Source organism: Scyliorhinus torazame, chromosome 7, assembly GCF_047496885.1.
Source record: "Scyliorhinus torazame isolate Kashiwa2021f chromosome 7, sScyTor2.1, whole genome shotgun sequence".
Taxonomy (NCBI): domain Eukaryota; kingdom Metazoa; phylum Chordata; class Chondrichthyes; order Carcharhiniformes; family Scyliorhinidae; genus Scyliorhinus; species Scyliorhinus torazame.
Window position 1 is genome coordinate 76764320 of NC_092713.1, and position 8517 is coordinate 76772836.

The window sequence follows — 8517 nt, forward strand, 5'->3', positions numbered from 1 at the left end:
GTGTTTATTGATAACACCCAACTATGTACTTATGTACAGGGTAGGTTGACACACTGCGAGTGATGCTGTTTCCCAATCCCGCAATAACTCATGTTGCAAATTAGGGAAAGTCTTCTCTTTGGGTTGGAATTCCAGTGGGGTGGGACATTCACCTGCTTCTTCACATCTACTTCATCCCTACCCATTTCCTTATGTTGACAGTCATTTTGTCTGAAGAACAGAGTCCTGGTGGGATACCCCACCATCTGGATTAGGATGCCTTTGGGTTCCGCAGATTTTCTCTTGTAGGAGTGGAAGCAACTTCAATATGTTTCTCTATTTAGCAGTCAGTCTTAACTGAAATATTGACTGATACATTAGTCAGCTGATTGGAGGAAGATGTCTGACTTGAAACCAGTTCAGTATTTAAAGTTAGATGCTGAGCCAATATTCTTCGTAATTTGTTCAAACTCATGTATACAGTTGTGTGCAAGTGGTACTGTCTACACTGCTGATTAAGAACATACAGGATCTCACCTGTGGTTCAGATATATCCAATGAATCTATCTTGTGTGGCTCCTTAAAAGCCTATTGTGGCCCTCTGTATGTCCTGATAGTCTAAGCTGTTAAGCGCCATGTATGCTTACAATACAACTGTCTGCAGATATTCTCTTCTACATGGTGCCTAGTGACGATATTTTATGCTTCCTGTGCTTCAAGATTTTATGAAGGAGTGCCAGATGAACATGTGTAGATACTCGTTTGTTTTCCCCTGTTGGTTATTTCACAGAACATTTTCCTCAGATTAATTGCTCCTTTTGCTGTGTTGTAGCAACGTGAAGATGGGAGGCAGATGTGCCATGTTATATCCAGATGTGGTGGTGAGTTTGGGACTGACTGCTCATCATTTCCCTCTGTGGTAGTGTCTGTACCGGTTCCTGTAGACTATGGGGTGTTATGACGCGTTGTGGCCCCAGCACGTCTGTGAAGATTGGGGAAAGGAATAGTGAGAAATCATGTTGGCAAACGAAAAGGAAATATTGCATTGATATAATTATACGATTATGAGTTCACATCTTCCACAGCAAACCATGTCAGATATATGACAACGTGCTCTTCAGTGGCTGGATTAAGAAATGAGACATTTGAGATATACATACCAAAAAACAGTCAGAGAATAAGAGTTTCAAATGTATTCAATTGTGCTACTCTCTGATCAGTGGAATTCAAAATATGCTAGTTACATTCTGAATGTTTGTGGATAGGTTTGGATTAAGAAGACCTTTCAACTCATTGGACCTTATCATTCTACAGTATCAATCCTCCTATCCTCCCATCTTCATGTTAACACCCACCTGAATAAGAGGACAAACAGAACATTGGGAAAAATTTAGCGACCCCGTTATGGCTGCTAAATCTCGAGCAAGGGCCAAAACAGGATTTGCGCCAGTGAGATTTTGGTTTGAGATCATCCCTGCCCGCCGTCGGAGACATGATCAGATTCACGCCCAGTGAGGGTGTGTACCTAATTTCTATGAATTTCAATACATGTTAATGTAATTAAATGGCTTTACACCGTAATGTCCACACACAACGTATTCTCCCGCAGGCAGCATATTCTCACACTGGCGCAAATCACTGCTGGTTTTCAAAAGTGAAATGCAGGGGTGATGACCAAGGTGCCCGGAGGCCCTGGGAGTTGAGGACATTGCCCGCTGACATCCTGGCAGTGCCCGCTTGGGGGGGGATAGAAGAGCCCTGATGACAGTGACGGGGTGGGGGCTGCTGGGGAAGGGGTAGTGGGGAGATCAAGATAACAGTGTGGGGAGGGGGCCGGGGGAGAGCCCTACGTACAGTGCGGAGGTGGGGGGGGGGATGGGGGGAAAGCCCTGATGACAGTCTGGGGGGGGGGGGGGCAGTGGGGGGAGGGGAGATCTCCCATGACGGTGTGGGGGGGAGAGCCCCGATGATAGTGTGCGTGTGGGGGGGGGGGGGGGGGGGGGTTGGTGGTGGAGCCCTGATGACAGTGTGGGGGGAGGGGAGAGCCCTGATGGCAGTGCGGGGAAAGGGCAGGGTTCCCCAGACGCTGGGGGATGTCCTGATCTCCGTATATGTAACTTTGTGAACAGGGCTCCCTCGATCACAGAATCCCCAATTTGCCAGTGTGTTTAGCAAACCTCCCCTCCCCCCAACCTAGTTAGCAGTGTGATCCTCACCAGGACTTTGAAATTGCACCGAGTGTTGTTTAATCAGGCGAGAAAAGGCATCTGTGAAGCTGATGAGTTTCACACAGATTTTCTCACTTGATGCAGCACTCTGTGAATTTGGGGAAAATTCTATCCCTTATCTTTTATCAGCTAATCTGAAGAATGCCTCCTCAATGTTGCACTTCCTCAGTACTGGAGTTCTTCCTTGGTTATACATCATGACGTGGGATTTGAAACGTTTTCACCAGTGGGACAAAGTAAATATTGAAAATACTTGTAATGTCATCAGAATGTCCTGAAATATTACTGTACTGGGAAGTGCAACAAATAGGGGTTGGCATGGTGGCACAGTCGTGCCTCACAGAGCCAGGGACAGGGTTGGATTCCGGCCTTGGGTGACTGTGTGGAGTTTACACATTCTCCCTGTGTCTGCATGGGTTTCCTTCTGGTGCTCCAGTTTCCTCCCACAGTCCAAAGGTGAGCATGTCAGGTGGATTGGCCATGCTAAATTGCTGCTTGTGATCAAAAGGTTAAGCGAGGTTACGGGGTTGTGGGGGAGCCAGCAAGGAAGGGAGTTCTTTCAGAGGGTTAGTGCAAACTCAATGGGCTGAATGCTCTCCTGAATGGAACTTGTAGGGTTCTATAATTCTATGAATTGTTGAGAATGGGAATCAATTCATTATATTGAACGTAAGCAACGCATGAACGATAGGTAGAAATTAATGAACAAGGTTTATTACAATACAAATCCAAACTCCTCCACTTCCCTCAGGGTCTCCTTCCCTGCCCTGCACCCCGGCCGGGATTTTTATGTGAGTTGGGGCTCTCCCTTATAAGGGGAAGCCCCGCCCCCTTAAAGGGGCAGTTCATATTCCGGGGAGGTAATGGTAAATCGTATGGCCCTGATCCGTTGGGGTTATAACACATTAATTTAAAAAAAAAATTTAGATGACCCAATTATTTTTTTTTCCAATTAACGGGCAATTTAGCGTGGCCAAGCCATCTAACTTGCACATCTTTGGGTTGTGGGGGCGAAACCCACGCAGACATGGGGAGAATGTGCAAACTCCACACGAGTAGTGACCCAGGGCCAGGATTCAAACCCCGGGCCCTCAGCGCCGTAGTCCCAGTGCTAAACACTGTGCCATGTGCCACCCCGTATAACACATTAATATGAGGTTTTACATTCATTAATCATTCTAAATTGCAATGATATGAGTTTGTGATAATTGTGAAAGCATCACTGTAGACATTTGTTTTCCATAAAAATAATCGATACTTAATCAGAAATGTTTGCACACTGGAATGTGGATTTTAACTCCTTGGTGGAAAGATAGAGGCAGCCAAATAACTTTCGACCCATTGTCTCTGTGGAAAGCCAACCTATTTTAATTCAGATGTGTAAGGAAGAGCTTAAAAGAAGAGAGGAAGAGATGTATTAGGAGAAATTCCAGAGCAGGCCCCAGTGGATGAAAGCGCACACACCAACAATGGGGTGAAATGAGGGGAGGATGCACAACTGCGACACTCCAGTCATCATGTGTGGTGTGGTACAATAGCTGAATAGGTAGCCTTTCTGCCTTGACTCGGGACCAGTACATGGGCTCCCTACAGGAGAATGCCATCCTCCACATTAAGCTCTTGTTGCTTAATCGCAAAAACACACACAGTGCCTCTGGCAGCCTTCCCTGCTGTCCCCCGACAATGTGACATAACTTCGCTGACGTCAAGTTCTTTTGCTTCCACTCACGAATTTGTGAGGCTGCGAATGGAAACGTGTCCGTAAAATTCAAGGCCATGGTTTTAGCCGACGCCCATTGCGACACGCCACCAACCCTCCCCCACCTCTGCCAGTGGTCTCCCACAAGTGGAGATGGACGGACGGACGAGAGGGGGGGCAGGGGGCATGTCGGCAATGGGAGTCCACTCAAAGCATCCACATGTGCAATTTGCACACGCGGGCGATACTCAAATACATGCTTATGTGCTGCCAATAGTAGCTCCCAACGCTGTATCCTGGTCGGCGCTATCGCCAGATTGCCATGCCTTCCTTGCACAAGCCGAGCAATGGTTTGTGGTCTGTTATGATCATAAGGTGTCATCCATAAATGTATTGGGGGAGCTTCTTAACTGGGAAAATGATGGTCAACCCTTCCTTCTCGATCTGAGGGTAACTACTCTCTGCATCGATCAACGTCCTCACTGCATACATTATTGGCCGCTCCATCATGTCGTCCATCCAGTGGAACAACACCGCCCCAATGCCATATGGGGAGGCATCACGTGTGATCAGTGGCTTGGAAGGGTCATAGAGTGTCAGCAGCCTTGAGAATGACAGCTGTCGCTTCACCTTGGCAAATGCTATCCATGACCCTCTGAAAACCTGCACAGGCAGACGATACTCCGAATGGGACTTATAAAGACCCCTATGGGTATTGATTGTCACAAACCTTTTGGATGCCGCGTATAACTCCAACTGGAGGTATGTATGACTCATGTCTAGTTTTGAGAAGGAATGCCCTCCAGTCAATTTCGAATCGAGATCCTCCATGTGCAACATCGGGTACCATCCAAACGAGAGGTCTTGTTCACTGTTAACTTGTAATCACCACACAGGCGGATGGATTTATCCAGCTTCAACACTGGGACTACAGGTGCTGCCCACTCCGCAAACTGCACAGGATGAATGATTCACAGACTTTACAGATGGTTCAGCGCATCGTCTACCTTTGATAACAAGGCATAGGAAACTGGACAGGTCCTAAAATACCTCAGCTGGGCCTCTGGGTCTATGGAGATTTTGGCCACGGCATCCATTATTTTTCCCATGCCATCCTGAAAAACTTGCGAGTATTTTCCTAGTTCTTCCTACAATCCCCCAATTGTCCATCTTGCAGGTGGAGCCTCTGCAGCCAATCATGGCCCAACAAACTGGGTTCAGGCCCTCATACCTGTATCAATGGCAAACAAATGGACTGCTGCCTGAAGACAACTAGAATCATCGCCGTGCCCGCAATGGCCAACCTTTCTCCCATACATGGCTCAGTGTCCCTCAGTTCCAGGCGTTGGATTCCTGTCTGAACCTTTTGGGATGTCTGCCATCCTACGACTGAGACAGCAGCCCCAGTGTCAATTTCCATTTCAAATGGGTGGCCATGAACCTCGACGGTGACCTTGATGGGGGGCTATTGTTGGTGTGGCGACACAGTTCAGCAGCATGCATTTATCCTCATTGAGCTGCGGCAGATGTAAAGCCCTGGGTCTAGGTGTCCCCCAACCAGCGTGACAAGCTTGTTGGTAGATCTGGTGTTCGTGGTCCACGCGGTTCCTCTGACCACAGGTGCAGCACCACTGTGAGTCCACCTCCTGGGCTTCAGTGGAGATGTCTCACCGGGCTGTAGAGACCTCGGTCAATGGGTCTGGGCCCAGTGTTGCTTGGGCAGTGGCTGGGTCCCAGAGACTTTGCAGACATTGATCACCTGAATGTGGGGTGCCCAATGCTATTCACCTTCATCTCTAGCTAGCCCTGGATTTCCTGGAATCCCTTCTCCATGTTTCCATCCAAGGTGGAGGGCTCTGTAGCCCTTTTTAGGTCCAAAGATGGTTCAGCCAGCAACTTACATTGGGTCACCATGTTGTTGTTTCCACACACAAGGCGGTCTCTCAGCATCTCTGGAATGGATGGCCCATAATCGCAGTGCTTGGCCAGTGTGCATTGGTGCATCAAAACTTCTGTGACTGACTCCCCCAGGATACTTCTGGCCGTATTGAACCTGTACCTGTGGACAATTACCGACGGTTTGGTGTGATCATGGTGCACCATGAGTGCCAGCAGTTTGTCAAATGTTTTGGAATCGGGGGCCACAGGATAGGTCAGGCTTTTGATGACGGCAAATGTAGGGCCCCCGCAGACAGTCAGGGGTATCACCTTCTTGCGGTCATCCCCTATAATGACATTCACCTCAAAAAAGTAACCTATTCGCTCAGCTTACTGGGACCAGCCTTCCACGATCGCTTCAAACGCATTGAGCCTTCCGAAAAGTGGCATTTATAAATCTGTTCTGATCTTGCTCCTCTTTAGTGAGATTCAACCGTGGTCTGGCAGTCCAGAATCACCACATGTTGCTCTGTTTATCCTCGTCGTCAGTATTACAATCACAGGAGTCCTGAAAAGGTTTCAAACAGAAAGGTTTCTTCAACAAAGTCAAAGCAAAGCCTCAAAGCAGCAGGTCGTTCATCTAGTCCGAGCCGGGACTACCCGCAGATGTCGGTTCCCTTCCTGGCCGTCTTTTATCGGTGGGTTTTAATGAGCCCGCTATTAGGCCTCTGTCCCTCAGCGGGCGAGCTTGTATTCCACCAGCCCCCTGGGGAGATAAATCGGGTGGGTCTCGTGGGGGTTAATACACATGTGTACCAGATGCTAAGATTACATGAACATATCAAAATGTTTGATCATCCAGTCTCTTGAATTCTAAGGCACATTATAAAGAATCCTCATTTCACCCTCAATTTATCTCAGAGAAACAATGGGGCAGCAGAGAGACAGTTGCCTGAATAACAGTGGCAGAAATCAATTTTATGGGGTTCCTATTTATGTAAGCAGGGTTTGGGCTTGTACTGGGTATCTGAAGCTCCTCCTGAAATGAAAAAAAAATGAAGCAGGCAATTGCTTCTTCAGCATGTTTAAAAAGAGCAGGGATGGACATTTCCAGGTCCATATATGTTTTGGTCGCCCAGTAAAACTGTTGGGAATAAGACCTCAGTGGATCTGCAGTTGAAAAGCCCAATCATTTTTTTTTTGTTCCCAGCTTGTACTTGAACTTTGCTCCAGGTACAGTTATTTATTTATTTGTTTTATTCTGAGCTCCCTTTAGAGGCACCAAAGGGTTAGCCACCAGGAATTCCTTCGCAATAAGGTGGACAAAAGGATGGATAACAGACAGGCCATACAGCCTAACAGGGCCATCCCATCAGAATATCCATGCCAATGCCTGAGGGTACCAAACTGCAGTCCTCTTTCTAACGATGGCTGCATCAGCAGACCTACTGTGATATATGAATTCATGTCTAACACATAAACTAGAAGGTTCAACAGAATCATTCCGATTACTTCATATCTTGCTTTGCATGGGGTTGCATGAAGATAGGCATGCATCAGGATCCATTATTGCATGTTTGGCCATTAGCCATTTTTTCTGGACATTGGCAAACCCATCTGGCAATTAGTGTATTCAACTGCCACTTCTTTTTCAGCAGAGAAGTAGCTGCTGAGCTTTGTTATTTGCCTTAAAGTCATCAGCATCTATTTCATGCATCATTTTAACATGTTCCTTTGGAGGGTTAATGATAGATTGTACATCTCCGTTTCTCACAATCCATGGCTAAGCTTGACTGACTTCATAACACTCAGAGCCTGCCCTCTGAAGATCCGGAGTCTCTTTGATCGAAGGTCAAGAAACATCTGGTTGAAATGTGACTCAAAGGAAAATCCTCTTTGCAAGAATCGCATGAAGCATGACCTTGACTTCAGAAACCATGACGAAGAGGCCATGTGCTGGGGCTTAACATCACTTGTCCACAGATTCATGCCTGAACCTAAAGGTCCCTTTCCCTTCATCCCTTCAGACATGGAAAAGGTTGCTGAAGGGTTGAAATTCGTATTAAGGAAAGCTTTTGAACTTTTTGTCCTTTGTGTAACACTCCTTTCTAATTGTTCCCATCTCTTTAGATTTGACTTACGCATGATCATCATCTCCTATTGTTGGTGCTGCCACTAGACTTACTGGAGTTTTACCCTGGAGTTAGAGTCACCATGAAAGTGAAGTGGAATAATGTTGGTACTTAAGATTTAGGAATGCATATTAGAATGGAATTTCTTTATACCCCCATTCATCCTATCAAATAGAAATGGTGTGATATCTGATGAACAAACAAGTGAGACAGATTGTACTCCCATTGAGAGCTTTACCTACTTGTAATTTATTTTAATTTTAGTGTGAATCACAAAAATATTATTTTATTGGTGGAATAGAATAGTTATCCACTTTTTCTGTCCAACACTGAGTATTCCTCGGTAAGATGTGGCATGAAAGACAGAACAAAGCTTTGGCCAAACCAATGTGATCGTCTGCTGACCACTTTGAGTGAGATTATCAATTCAGTGATAAATAAATGGCAGTTTTAACCTGCCATTTGGGGATGCTCACCCAGTTTAAATTTAATTGAAACTGCCTGAACACATGCTGGACTCTTATTATAGGGAGATAGATAATTACACTATCAATCTCATTCGAATTGGAATCCATGAATGGATAGTTTCCTGATTTAATTT